The 1,933-nt window shown below is 33.2% G+C and overlaps 1 pseudogene; it reads right to left on the bottom strand.

Moving 5' to 3' along the window:
- Positions 1–498: 498 nt before the first annotated feature.
- LOC141251128 (ATP-dependent DNA helicase PIF1-like) lies at positions 499–1,282 on the bottom strand (annotated as a pseudogene).
- Positions 1,283–1,933: the final 651 nt, after the last annotated feature.

The following is a 1,933-nucleotide window of genomic DNA, read 5'->3' as shown; positions in this document are numbered from 1 at the left end:
AATAGTCTGTTAACGTTAACTGAAACCACGGTTTTGCATATTTGCTACATGCTTGCCCATAACGCTTCCCTGCATAGCCTGCTCAAAACAAAAATATAGTGTCACCCATTGCAGCTCATAGTACAGGATTGGGAAAAGGAGAGATAAAAGCAAAAATGTGTCTGGATCACTCAATATAATGCATAAGATTCAATGCATTGTATATACTGCATTATAGGGCTGTTTTTCGGTAGTGAAGGAAAGGCTTGGGAGTGGCAAGAACAAAGTGAATACTAGTAAGATATTCATTAAATCTCATTATGTGGCCCATATATTATATTTATAGAATATGTTGATTTGATAAAATAAGGATAAAGAAAGAAGATAAAAATATATATGAGAAATAAACTTATTGTTTAATGTTAATTTTATTATATGAAGACAACTAAAAATATATATGAGAAATAAACTATTGAAGATGTAAAATATAAACGTACTTAATTGTAATACAAATATAATCTAAACATTGTTAAACACTTCTTTAAAAACAACGTTGGTTGTAGTGTTCGACCGTCTTCCTTCTTTATCGCATACTAATATCTTCAAACCCTTCTTGCTTGTTACCCTCGAACACACAACGTAAAGTTGGCCATGAGTGAAAACAGCTCGTGGAAGATAGATACCAACACTTGCAAGAGACTGTCCCTGACTCTTGTTGATTGTCATGGCAAAACAAACACTAACTAGGAATTGTCTGCGCGTGAACTTGAAAGGGAGTCCAGAATTAGTAGGAGTCAACGACATCCGGGGGGATCAAGACCGAATGACCAATGTTGTTACCTGATATAATGCGGCCTTTTATAACATGCTTACCAAGATCAGTTATAATTAGCCTTGTTCTATTGACCAACCCTGCTGATTGATCAATGTTTCTAAGCAGCATAACAGGGACGCCAATCTTTACTTTCAACTGGTGATGTGGAATTCCAGAAACTCTTACTGTGTTTAAATAGTCTGGTGTGTATATTTCTGTATCAGCATCTGGATGAAAATCTGATTTGCATAGGCTATCAGAACTCAAGTACTCAATTTCTTCTCCCGGGAGCAAAGACAACACAAAGTGATTAATCTATTCTACCTCTTCGTGTGTAGGTGCAAGAATTGCGCGCTCTTCAAAATAGTTGGAAGACTGGTGAACAGTAGAAAGAGAAGGATAAACTGTTTCAACAATTGCCTCAATAGGATCAAGATGGAAGTTGTGTACCAACAAATCATCGGGGATGTCGATAGTTGGACATTTCATATGTCTTCCCCTCTAGAACATGGTCAAAAGTACGTATTAACGACTCCTTGATAACACAATGGATCCTATCACTCTAAAAAAGATGAAATAAAATAAATTTAGATGAAATTATATATAATTACATTATCTAACAAAAAATAGGATTAGGGTAGTTTTACATAAACATGTAGTAATCGAATCTTTAAGTATTATACAATTTAATGATGCTATGGAGAGAGAAAATACCTACTTATATGTCTGAAATGGAATATTTAAATATCAATCTACCTAATCAGCGAATCTTTAACTATTATACAATTAAATGATTCTTTAACAAAAGCAAGTTTAAAACTACCCTAATAAAGCATGTTTAAAATTACCTCTTCATCAATTGCTATAAAGTCACAGGAATTATACCGACCGGGACATCCTCGTTTTGCAACTTTAAAAAGCCGAATGACCATGACTGTAATAGGGAAGTTAGATTGACTACTGATTATATCAGCAATTGATTTTGATTCAGTTATTGCTCCTGCAAAATTTAAATTAAAGAAATATTAGCAATTGAAGAAATAAATATATTAGATAAAATATAGGGAATATATATGAAATATGGAAATTTCGTGGCCTCTGATTTTCATTTTTATTATGATTCTGTAAAATATGATTCAT

Source organism: Phyllobates terribilis, unplaced genomic scaffold (genome assembly GCF_046119375.1).
Source record: "Phyllobates terribilis strain yellow unplaced genomic scaffold, ASM4611937v1 Scaffold_6713__1_contigs__length_42596, whole genome shotgun sequence".
NCBI classification, from domain to species: domain Eukaryota; kingdom Metazoa; phylum Chordata; class Amphibia; order Anura; family Dendrobatidae; genus Phyllobates; species Phyllobates terribilis.
This window is presented reverse-complemented; position numbering and strand designations above follow the sequence as displayed.